Source organism: Aethalodelphis obliquidens, unplaced genomic scaffold (genome assembly GCF_003676395.1).
Source record: "Aethalodelphis obliquidens isolate GAN/ISIS:26980383/991018 unplaced genomic scaffold, ASM367639v1 scaffold5, whole genome shotgun sequence".
Lineage (NCBI taxonomy): Eukaryota > Metazoa > Chordata > Mammalia > Artiodactyla > Delphinidae > Aethalodelphis > Aethalodelphis obliquidens.
In genome coordinates this window covers 13,254,621-13,266,672 of record NW_020837949.1, presented here as the reverse complement: position 1 = coordinate 13,266,672, position 12,052 = coordinate 13,254,621, and the positions used below count along the sequence as shown (strand labels likewise).

At 45.0% G+C, this 12,052-nt stretch overlaps 1 protein-coding gene across 2 annotated transcripts in view; it reads right to left on the bottom strand.

Annotated features, from left to right (window-relative positions):
• DENND2A (DENN domain containing 2A) overlaps window positions 1-12,052 on the bottom strand; it is a 106,245-nt gene that overhangs the window by 61,670 nt on the left and 32,523 nt on the right. The gene's annotated exons all lie outside the window — the stretch shown is intronic.

Sequence of the window (12,052 nt, the reverse complement as noted above, 5' to 3'; positions counted from 1 at the left end):
TGAACATGCAGTCCACCCACGTTAAACAGGGCACATCCCTGAGCTGACTTGGTCCTGGCCCCTCACTCCTTCTGGTACAGGGCCCAGATGCTCACAACCCTCCTCTGGCTCAGCAATCACCGCTCTTCTCTCTCACTGTGTTCACATGTGTCTAGTACAGTGTTCTGCGCATGCCAGATGGCACATTGCAGCTAAATGAAATGCAGAGCGTCCTCGTTTCCTCACCCACACTTCCAGCCCCGGGAGAAAGTGCCCCTCTGGTGGCTCTAGGATTAAACAAATCTGGACACAGATCCCGAATCCCTCATTCACAAGTCTTTTCAACTTGGATAAACTACCTGAGCTCAAACTCAGTGTCCTGATTTGTAAAAATAGTAATTATCTCATAGGACTGTCCATAGAACAGAGGACGTTTGTAAAGTCCTTGGCACCTAATAAGCCCTCAACAAATGTTAGCTATTATTATCTGTCGTGGTGCTATTAGTTATTTATGCAGCCAGGGCTTTATATGAACATTTACTGTGTGGGAGGCACTGTGCTCAGGGTTTGGAAAATGAGGACTAAAACAGCCAGAGTCCGTGCCTCAAAGAGCTTACATTCTAGGGAGGAAGACAATGTTCAACCAGCTCACACACAGATAAACAGAATTATAAACTGGGTTAAGTTCAGTGATGGAAAAGCACAGGTTGCGAGGATGTCGAGGAAGGCTCAATGTAGGTTGTGGGATGCATCAAGGGAGGCCTCTATGAGAAAGTCACTCATTGAAGCTGAGCCTTGAAGGATAAAAAGAACTTAGTCGGGGGAAGAGCATTCCAAAAAGAGGGAAAAGCATGTGGGAAAGTCCTGAGTCTACAGAGAGAGCTCGGTGCATTTCAGGAAACGGCAGACAGACGGACACCATGGCTGGGCTGCAGGGAAGAGGGTGGAGAGTGCCAGGCAATGAGACAGCAGAACCAAGCAGAGGCCATCTGCCTGCTTTCCAAGCTTTGGGGATTTCTTGCATTTGAAATCTTTCCCTCTCCACTAGCTTCTTTCTCTCCTTCTTTAACATGCACAGGTTTCCTCTATCTTAAAAAGCTTTCATTTGGAGCAATGACCTTTGTGGTTCTGCTATTTCTCACCTTCCTTGCCAAAAAAAAAAATTTTTTTTTTTTTTTGCGGTACGTGGGCCTCTCACTGCCGTGGCCTCTCCCGTTGCAGAGCACAGGCTCCGGACGCGCAGGCTCAGCGGCCATGGCTCACGGGCCTAGCCGCTCCGCGGCATGTGAGATCTTCCCGGACCAGGGCACGAACCCGTGCCCCCTGCAACGGCAGGCGGACTCCCAACCACTATGCCACCAAGGAAGCCCTTGCCAACATTTTTAACTAAAGGGAGGGGAGGATGAGCAGAGATTATTCTCTTAGTTTACCACAGTTCACTCGTTTTCCTTTCCCTTACCCTCTCAACCTGTCCGTGTGCATCCCTTTCCTGAAATTCCTCCTAAAGGTCACTAGTGAGTTTCTGGTAGAACCTAACAACTTTCTCGGTCCTTTCACTACGTGACACCACTTGGTTTCTACAGCATAAGGTAGCAGTGCTCAAAGTGCAATCTGTGGGCCAGAGCTGGGGTGCCAACTGTTTCCGGTCCTTAACAAGATAAGTACAGAAATTGAGAGAAAGCGTTTAGGAACTTTTCAAACAATTTGACAGAATGAACTTAAAAAAAAAACACAAAAAAACTGAGGTTTGTATACTGACGTCTTTTTTCATTACATTCCTCTGGTAACTCTTTTTTTTATTATATTTTACAGAAGTATCTTTTGGCAAAGGGTTGGAAACACCTGCAAACCGGCCCCCCTGATGGTTTGAGGAGGCGGGTGCAGAGCTGCCCTAACTCTACTTGCCTTGTCAGACCGCTCTTCCTGGGCTTGCACTGGCAGCTCTCTACCTCTTCCTCTTTCTGGGCTATAGGTATTTCCCAAAGCTTCTCCTCTTCAGGCTTCATACTTTTTTCTTTTTGGCTGCACTGCACAGCTTGCGGGATCTTAGTTCCCCGACCCGGGATTGAACCTGGGCCCACAGCAGTGAAAGTGCCGAGTCCTAACCACTGGACAACCGGGGAATTCATTGGGTTCTATACTTTAATATCTGCACAACTGAATTCATCACCCCTTATCTCCACCCCACCCTCATTCCTTTATGAACTTGAACGCGGCACTTAGGACAGGAGCACAAAGATGGGCTTCTAGGCTGGAGCTCTATGGCCTTAAGTCAGGTCACAAGGCTGAAACCGTCACCAGTGCCCCAGGGTTCTGACTTATGAAAAGAAGTTTGTGCCCAAAAAAAGGGATACTAATCCATGAGCCCCTTCTTTCTCCCCTTGAGGTGTCCAGCGGGGAGAGGAAGGACTGAGTTTCAGAGCTCTCGCAGATGGGACCTGGGGGAAAGCAGGTCTGAGCCGTTTTCTCTAAGATGGGAATGGGTTGTGCTGTGACCCCACTCTGAACATTTTCTAGTCCAGTTTCCATTAGCCCAGGCTGGCAACAGCCAGACAGCTGATTGGGGCTGGAGGTGTGGCCCAGAACTCCTGGGTTTCCCCTGCTGAGCAAACCAAGTTACGTTAGCTAGTCCTCAGCATGTACGCTCCGTGGTAGGGAAAGTGCAAACTGTTCAGAGACCACAGAATCATTCATTCAGTACTTACTGTGTACTGACCAAGTGCTTGTCTTGGGTCAGCACATTCAAACTTTACAACAACCTTGTGAAAGATTACTATTATTATACACATGTTATGCATGAGAAAACAGGTATAGAGACATAAGGTAAATTGCTCAAAGTCACTTTGGGAGAACCCAGGAAATCTGGTTAGAGATCGGTGCTCTTAAAAAGACAGGCACTGGACTTCCCTGGTGGCACAGTGGTTAAGAATCCGCCTGCCAATGCAGGGGACACAGGTTCAAGCCTTGGGCGGGGAAGATCCCACACGCTGCGGAGCAACTAAGCCCGTGCTCCACAACTACTGAGCCTGCGCTCTAGAACCCACGAGCCACAACTACTGAGCTTGCGAGCCACAACTACTGAAGCCCGTGTGCCTAGAGCCCGTGCTCTGCAACAAGAGAAGCCACCGCAATGAGAAGCCCACGCATTGCAACTAGAGAAAGCCCATGCTCAGCAAGGAAGACCCAACACAGCCAAAAATACATAAATTAAAAAAAAAAAAAAAAGACAGGCATTATGCAGAGCACACAAGTAAGGCAAGGCAGGAGGAAAGCTGCAGTCACAGTCCCCAGATTAAATCAGGTCGAGTTTCCAAAGTTTACTGTTAGGAACTTGAACTATTTTTTTGTTTTTTATTTGGCTGTGTGGCTTGTGGGATCTTAGTTCCCCAATCAGGGACTGAACCAGGGGCCCTCGGCAGTGAGAGCACGGAGTCCTAACCACTGGACCGCCAGGGAATTCCCAAACTAATTTCCTCTATAAAACCATATTACACATTACTGAGCATTGCCCAGGCAAGCCCTCTATTTCCCATAATGTAACTAAACTATACGATGAAGAGATGCTATGAACCCTCACAGGGAAAAGAGAGGACAGGTGGGGAGTCACTTCACTGGGAGCTGAGCAGTTTCTGCCACAATAGCAGGAAGTCCACTCCCACCAGCAGAGGGAGAGGGTGGTGGCCACTGCCTACAGTTAAAGCCTTGACTGCCTGGGATTCCAGCATGATGTTGGCTAAGGTGGGCCTTTTCTTTGATTGCAGAAAGGGGCTGCAGCTGTGCCTTGCTTTGCCACGGAGAGAGCTCTATCGTTATTTATTTATCATAAATTTATTTATTTATTTTTGGCTGCGTTGGGTCTTCATTGCTGAGCGCATGCTTTCTCTAGTTGTGGTGAGTGGGGGCTACTCTTCGCTGCAATACATGGGCTTCTCATTGTGGTGGCTTCTCTTGTTGTGGAGCACGGGCTCTAGGCACGCGGGCTTCAGTAGTTGTGGCTCGCGGGCTATAGAGAGCAGTCTCAGTAGTTGTGGTGCACAGGCTCAGTTGCTCCACCGCATGTGGGATCTTCCCAGACCAGGGATCGAAAGCTGCATTGGCAGGCGGATTCTTAACCACTGTGCCAAGAGGAAAGCCCTATCACTATTTATTTTTTAAATTTTATTTATTTATTTATGGCTGCGTTGGACTTTGTTGCCGCGCGCGGGCTTTCTCTAGTTGCGGCAAGCGGGGGCTACTCTTCATTGCGGTGCGCAGGCTTCTCATTGCAGTGGCTTCTGTTGTTGCGGAGCACGGGCTCTAGGTGCGCAGGCTTCAGTAGTTGTGGCTCGCGGGCTCAGTAATTGTGGCTCGTGGGCTCTAGAGCACAGGCTCAGTAGTTGTGGCGCATGGGCTTAGTTGCTCCGGAGCATGTGGGATCTTCCTGGGCCGGGGCTCGAACCCGTGTCCCCTGCATTGGCAGGCGATTCTTAACCATTGCGCCAGCAGGGAAGCCCTATCATTATTTATTTTAATTTTTTAAATTTTTATTTATTTATTTTTGGCTGTGTTGGGTCTTCGTTGCTGTATGCGGGCTTTCTCTAGTTGCGGCGAGCAGCGGCTACTCTTCGTTGTGGTGCATGGGCTTCTCATTGCAGTGGTTTCCCTCATTGTGGAGCACGGGCTCTAGGCACGCGGGCTTCAGTAGTTGTGGCACGCAGGCTCAGTAGTTGTGGCTCACGGGCTCTAGAGCACAGGCTCAGTAGTTGTGGCACACGAGCTTAGTTCCTCCGTGGCATGTGGGATCTTCCCGGGCCAGGGATCGAACCCGTGTCCCCTGCATTGGCAGGCGGATTCTCAATCACTGCGCCACTGGGGAAGCTCCATTATTTATTTTTAAAAATATCATTTGAGGTACCAGTGAAGCAATATTTTTATAGGTCAAATTTTAAAATAATAAAATTATTAAAAAATAATATCTGAATATTAGTTCAAATGTTTTAATAATAAATGACCTGGGAGACGCAAGAGGGAAGAGATATGGGAACATATGTGTATGTGTATACTGATTCACTTTGTGAATCAAAGTGAATATGTATATGTGTAACTGATTCACTTTGTTATAAAGCAGAAACTAACACACCACTGTAAAGCAATTATACCCCAATAAAGATGTTAAAAAAAATAATAATAAATGCCCTAACAATAAAGATGTTTGTATGCTAAAGGCTCTCCAAGTCCCAGCGGATGGCTCACTTATTTAGAGCATATGTGGCACACTCAAGAATCTGGATCATCTGTTGGGGTTTGTTAGGATGGGATTAGCCTGTAATCCAAATGGCTGCTGTCAGATACCCTGGGATTTCAAGCTATAGTTTGAATTTTTTTTACGATCCTTCCATATTTCTGAGAACAAGATGCTAAAACAAGATATCAGCCATATTTTGCATTTGATTACCAACACATAAAAGGTACCACCAATCTAAACAGTATTAGAAAAACCCACTTTTAAAATGTTACAAACTTCCATTAATAAAAAAAAAAAGCTGATTAGAGGATGGTTATTCACAGTGCAAAACTCTTATTTAATTTGCAAAAGAATTCATCACAGGATTTCTTAAATAGTAGTTCCATTTCTGTATTAAAATGTTGGGTTTTAGCTGGTTAATTCTTATACAGGAAGCCTGAAAGACAAACTTTAAATCAACATGAAGCTACTGTCCATCCAAGATCAAGAAGAAACCAGAAATCCTTACATGCCCAGCTTCTAGAGGCAGTGGGAAAACAAAATTCCAATCACGAAGTTTGATTTCTTATTGTCCTGTGTTGGTGACATGTTTGCAAGCATTAGCTTTATCAAGTGGTTGGTTCCTCCTCAGCACTATTTCTATAATCTGCATAAATGCCTCCAAGGACTGCAGTCCTTTGGTTCTGAGGTTCAAGTCGGTGATTAGGGTCCCAAAGAGGAGACATATGATTAAACTAATCATCCAATTATTTAGCTAAGTCTTTTCCATGAAAATATTATTTACTTGAAAAAAAGGTTTTAATACCGTTATTTACACATTAACTTTGAAAGGAAATTTTGAAAGGCTAATGATAACCACATCCAAATTGGCTTCTCTCTCGTTTAAACATTTCCACGTTTGTTCCACATCCAGCTGCATGTTTAATAAGCACCTCTTAAAGGGTGGAATTGAGCTCACAGCTGGTGATGCACGGTAAGAAGTCCCTGGGAATGTATTTCCTCGAGGTCCAGTGACTGGGACTCTGCGCTTCCACCGTAGGGGGCACAGGTTGGATCCCTGGTTGGGGAACTAAGATCCGGCAAGCTGTGTGGTGTCCCCCAGCAAAACAGTGTAATTTCAAGTAGCATTTTGAATGTTTTTGTTTTTGTTTTTGTTCGCAGCACACGGGCCTCTCACTGTTGTGGCCTCTCCCGTTGCAGAGCACAGGCTCCGGACGCGCAGGCTCAACGGTCATGGCTCACGGGCCCAGCCGCTCCGCGGCATGTGGGATCTTCCCGGACCGGGGCACGAACCCGTGTCCCCTGCATCGGCAGGCGGACTCTCAACCACTGCGCCACCAGGGATGCCCACATTTTGAATGTTATTTGTGACTTTTCCATATTTTGTAAACGAAGTACTAACGTAAGAGCTCATCCCACATCTCCGTTTAGATGATGCAAGAGAAGCTCAAAATGAACAAATCCGAAGTTGAACTCATACCACCATTCCCCACTCCCTCACGAGGACCAGCTCCCTCTCCAGTGCTGCCATCTCGGCAAAGGCCATCACCATCCATCCACGTGTTTACGCCTTAACCCTGGAAGTCCTGTGCAACCTTCCCTCTCCATCACTGCCCACATCTAACCAACTAACGAGTTCTACCTGCAAAGTATCCCTGGGATCCACCCACTTCTCTCAACCCCCACTGCAGTTATACCACAGGGTAACCCAAAACCTCCTTGATCTCCCTCCCACCCGCCCCAACTACCCACCCTGTCCACTGGTGCCCCTTCCAGTCTCCCCGCAGCTGTGGGGTGGGGCAACCTCTTAGGAACGCAAATCGGATTGTGTCTCTCCCCTTCTTGGACACTTCCAGATGCTTCCCATTCCTCTTCGGTAACAGGCCAACACCCTCGCCTGGGCTCCAAGGCTCTTCCAGAGCTGACTCCAGAGGGCTTCTGGACCTCAGCTTACACTCTTCCTGCCCCTCTGGCCCACCCCCTGCCTTTCAGTCCTCCAGTGTGCTAAATTCTTTCTTGCCCCAGGGCCTCTGCTTGTTTGTCCACTCAAACTGCACACACACACACACACACACACACACCCATTTCCCAGCCCACCCCCTTGCCTGGGAACCTCAGGCCTTGTATGAGTGTCACTTCCTCTCTGAGCTGGCCAGGTTTCCATGACAGGCTAGCTACCCCTGCTGAACATTCCCACAGCACCACAGGCTTCCTCACTGCCCCGAGAGTGCTTAGTTACATAACCAGTTGTATAGTTCTGACTATTACTAGTACGTAAGTTTCATGAGGGCAGGGTCTGAGTCTGTCTTATTCATTGCGATAGCATAATACTACATAGGTATAGTAAAATGTTGGTTGAGTAAGTGAGTGAATATTTTAAAAGCTGGTTTTAATGGCCATCTTTACTGCTTATAATTTATCCCTATTTTGGGGTAAAGATATATTTTATCTGTATTCTGAGAGCTAATGTTTAGTCAACTGTTTGAACATATTTCCCCCAGAATTATTTTCAGCTGTATTTAAATTTGCTTGGACAGCCTGAGACCCAGCACCCACCTAAAACACCATTCAGATGATCTAGAAACCAGGGATGCCTTGCTCTGAGTCCCTCATCCACCTCCAGCTGCCACAGACTCTCTTCTTTCCTCCATCCCCGGTGATCAGGGGCAGCTCTTCTCCTTGGGAAGGGCATTCATACCACTGTTACTGATCAGGGTTCTTGGCCTCCTTAATCAATAGAAATTGATCAGAGGCCAGAAAAGAGATTCAGGCAAGACTTTATTGGGGCCCCTGCTGCAGCAGTGGGGAGTGAGAACAAACAACAGGTTCCCTTGCTTGCTCATTTGCTCAAGGGGCTGCGAGCTGGTTCCTTAAATGGGGTGAGGGTAAGGGTGTGTCCAGGGGTCGGGCCAGAGGGATGGTTTAGGTGGGTTTCCCACCCCTTTGGTGGTGTTGTATGCAGCGGACATGCGCAGTACCCTACTTTTTCTCCCTCCCGCTCTTCAAAAGTGGCAGTTGGGTTTTTTTGGCCTCTTTGTATCTTTTGTCCAGAATTTGTCCCAACTGCACATGCACACAGTTATTTTTAGTCCCTTATAGTTTCTTTGTATTTTGCTGCTCAAGGAGATGTTTGTCCAGGTGCAAGCATTGAGCACTGCAGCAAAGAGTCCCAGGTCCCAGCCTGTCTCACCACCAGGTGATCAGAGTAGGGGGCTAAATGAATGTTTATGTCAGCTCTTAGCTCTCACTCTGCTACTGGGTATCTCCTCTGTCGAGGGCTATGACTACGCCTGTTGGGTTTCCACTTATCTCTATCCTGGATGCAAAAATAGAAATGTCAGAAGAAAAACTATCCTTAGCCACCATTGTACCTAAAATCCAACCATTTCCACCTTCTCATGAGAAATGACATGACAATCACTATTGTAATGTAGAATGACAACCACCCTCTCTACTCTCATCTCTTTGTCTTCCAATGCAAACTACTATCGAAATAAATGAATTCACAAAGTCAAGCTTCTCAGCTGCTTTCAAAGTTACTTTTGCTCTAAATCTCAAATTAATCAAACAATTTGCCCCTTTGAAAATTTTAAACATTCAGTTTTTAGACATGGTAGTTAGAGTTGCCTCATGGATGACATGGTGACTGAGACAGATAGTGACAGAGACAGACCACAGTGTGGCTGGTACGTTAACTTTAACGACTAAACCCATGATAGCTGAGGGCTGCTGCCCAGCCAGACTTCTGTGGGGATCCCTATCAGTCCTAGAGTAGATGGAAATTATGGAATCAATAACAGTACCGTATAATTTGGCAGCCATATAATGACTGAGGTTTCATGTCCTCAGAAAGTTCTGAAAGTCTTACACTAAAGCCCCAAGGAAAGGCTGAATCTCTGTGATGCCAAAATAATCAGTTGAAAAGTTGAAATTTTGGTCAACATAGTTATTTGGTTTCATAAAGATCTAAAAGCTCTGTCATGTGATCATATTAAACTAAAATAAAACAATCTGAATTCGAATGAAAACGTTTTGGACACACAGACCCATGTGAATTCAGGACGCTGCTTACACTTAAAAAATAATCACTTTTCTTGTTAAATGTCAGCCTTAAGGCATCCCTGCCAAAGTTTTTAAACGTATGCCATAAAATATACATAACCAAGTTAATGCTGCTGTAGGAAGCTTATCTTTGGAATTTCCTGACATTTGAGGGTTTCTCATTTTCCATTTTAGGATTGAAGGCATAAGTCCTTGCAGTTAATTTCCTGGGGCTTTAGAGAAATGAAGAAAGAAGAGAGAAGAGACAGAAGGAAGGAGGAAGAGAAGAAAAAAGAGGAAAAAAGAAAAAAGAGCAGGGAAAAACAGAAAGAGAGAAAAAGAAGAAAAAGAAAAAGACATTTTCTCAAACCGAGAATCTGAATCCATTGGTTTGGCTCTCGCTGAGGTGGACTAACGGCCTATGAAAATAAGCTGAATACGTTCTCGGGAGCGCGCAGCCTGGCCGTGTAATTCTAAACCCTCATAACCTCAAAATCCTTAATCATTTCTTTCTTCAACCTTGGCTTGGCTTTCCTGCCTCAGAGAGGACAGGAAGCCTGCCAAATTCAGAGTTGGGTCTTTTCTTTTTTTTTTCCTTAAGCGATAGGACCACAATAAAGAGCATACTTTGTTTTTTAAGAGTAGAAAGCGAACATCTTGCCCTAATCACCTCCATTGTACAATTTTAAACAAAACGAAAAATCCAAAGCCAAAATTCTTAAAACACAGTTGATGCAACCATATTCAAACTGGCCAAGAAAAATTACATCTTTGGACTGAAACTAAGTAACTTTAGCTGGTTTTAAAGAAAATGCTGGAAGACTGAAAAGAGCAGATGGTAGCTAAGAGAGAAGAGATAATGGGAATAACTGTTCACCAGGTTGATCTGTCTGCCCAGTGATGACACAGCTGAAAGATACCAATTTCCCAGAACGAAGCTGCCCCTGGGAGAGTGGGCCTCTTTGGAGGAATAGCCCGGAAAGGGCACGGAAGGGCTACTCTGGGTAAGCACTGGGGACAGGAGCAGAAAAGTCACGAGGGCACTTAGGGCCCTGAGGTTGGCACTAGTTTGGGAAAGGATTTAGAATTGGAGGTCGATTCAAACCTTCTCAGCACATAAAGAAGGAAGCCTGTAAATTCTTCTATAGATATCACATAATGCTGATACCAAAGCCTAGTAAAGTTAGTATAATAAAATCCAAGTATAGACCAGTCCCATTTATAGAATACTGGGACAAAAATCTTAAATAGGGGGCTTCCCTGGTGGTCCAGTGGTAAAGAATCACCTTCCAATGCAGGGGATGCAGGTTTGATCCCTGGTGAGGGAACTGGGATCCCACATGCCGCAGGGCAACCAGGCCTGCACGCCACAACTACTGAGCTTGTGCACCTCAACTACAGTCCACATGCCGCAAACTAGAGCCCACGCACCCTGGAGCCCACACGCCACAACTAGTGAGAGAAAATCTGCACACCACAACTAGAAAGAAGCCTGCGCGCCACAACAAAAGACCCCATGTGCCGCAACTAAGACCCGATACGGTCAAAAATAAATTAATTAAATAAATAAAATATAATAAATCTTAAAAAAATCTTAAATAGAATATTAGCAAATAGAATTCAGTTGTGCATTAAAAGAATAATGAACCAGAACAAAGTGGGAGTTCATCCCCCAAATAGTACGATATAAATTCACTATTAATAGGTCAAAGGAGAAGAAACACACAATCATATAATGTTTCTGAAAAGTAATTTGACAAAACCCAATCCTAATTTTTTAAACTCTTAGTAAGAAAAGGATTACCAATGAACACCACCTTGATAGCATGAAAACATAACTCCAACAAGAGTTCTTGAGAGTAACACCAGAAGCATTACCACTAAAGTTAGGGGTGAGATAAAGCTGCCCAGTGATATCAGCACTATTATTTCACACTGTTATGAAAATATTAGTCAGTGCACTTTAGTAAGAGAAAGAATCTGGAGATGTAAATCAAAATGAAAAACATAAAATGATAATTCTTTGCAGACAATATGATTACATACGCAGAAAGTCCAAGAGGAACAATTGACAAACGATTAGAAACAATAAGAAATTTAAGGAGTCTTTTAAATGAATAATATACAAAAATAAATATTTTCTTAAATACAAAGACCATATAATGAGAAAAAAGATTACATTAACAATGGCAACAGGGCTTCCCCGGTGGCGCAGTGGTTGAGAGTCCGCCTGCCGATGCAGGGGACACAGGTTCGTGCCCCGGTCTGGGAAGATCCCACATGCCGCGGAGCGGCTGGGCCCGTGAGCCATGGCCGCTAGGCCTGCGCGTCCGGAGCCTGTGCTCCGCAACGGGAGAGGCCACAACAGTGAGAGGCCTGCGTACGGCAAAAAAAAAAAAAAAAAAGCAACAATGGCAACAAAAGAATAAAATACTTAGGAATAAACTTAGCAAACGTATAGAATCCCAATTAAAAGCTGACATATTTCGTGTGTGTGTGAAATTTGATAGTGATAATATAGACCATTTAGGAAAAGACATCAGAATATTCAAGACATTTTTTGAATAAGGAGAATAATTAGGAAATAAATAAGAGGTTTATAATTATTAAAAAGGAGACCAAATGATCATTTGTGTGTGTATTACATGGTAGTGTATGTAGCATGTCCAAAAGAATCCACTAATTATTAGCAACAATAAGAAATTTCTGTAAGCTCTACTAGATGTTAAAACAGATTATGAGGGGACTTCCCTGGTGGCACAGTGGTTAAGAATCTGCCTGCCAATGCAGGGACACGGGTTCAAGCTC